We start from the raw sequence: 726 nt of genomic DNA, 5'->3' as shown, positions 1-726 counted from the left end.
CGAGGTGGGTCTGTGCAGCCACAGGCACCAAGGGGTGGCTCTGAGAGGCCACAGGCAGCGGGAGGTGGGTCTGTGCAGCCACAGGCAGCAGGAAGTGGCTCCGAGAGGCCACAGGCACCATGGGCTGGCTCGTAGAGGCCAAGGGGACAGGAAGATGGCTTGCAGAGGCAAGAGTGACCAGAGGCTGGCTCGTAGAGGCCCCAGAAATGACAAGCTGGCTCTCGGAAGTAAGAACAGGCAGAGGCTGGCAAGTGGAGGCCAAAGAGACTACAGGCAGGCTCTTGGAGGGGAGGATGGCTGGAGGCACGGGCTGGTCCGGAGGAGACAGAGTGGACTCGGACTGCACCAGATGAGCCGATGGTCGTTTAATAAGCCGTGGCAGCCCAGCCTCGGGGCCCGGAGGACTAGCGTCAGGGCCTGCAGGGCGAGGTGCCTCGGAACTTTCGACGGTTTCAGGTTGGGGGCCCAGAGCCTCTCTGCAAACGTCTTGGGCGTCGCCGCTCTCTCGGACACCTTGCATCCCGTCTTTGTCCTGGGCCTCCTCCTCTAGCTGTTTCTCCACCTCGCCAGTGACGGTCATATCCAGAGAAGCCCTCCTCTGAAGGATCCTCCTGGTGCGCCGCCGCCGCATGCGCAGGAAGGTGGTGGAGACGCCGCAGACGGCCAAAGAGAGGCGGTGGCCGACGCCCTGTCTGAGGGCTTCCACCGTGGTGGCGGAGGGCACGG

Source organism: Equus quagga, chromosome 7 (assembly GCF_021613505.1).
Source record: "Equus quagga isolate Etosha38 chromosome 7, UCLA_HA_Equagga_1.0, whole genome shotgun sequence".
NCBI lineage: Eukaryota > Metazoa > Chordata > Mammalia > Perissodactyla > Equidae > Equus > Equus quagga.
Note: the sequence above shows the minus strand (reverse complement) of the source record.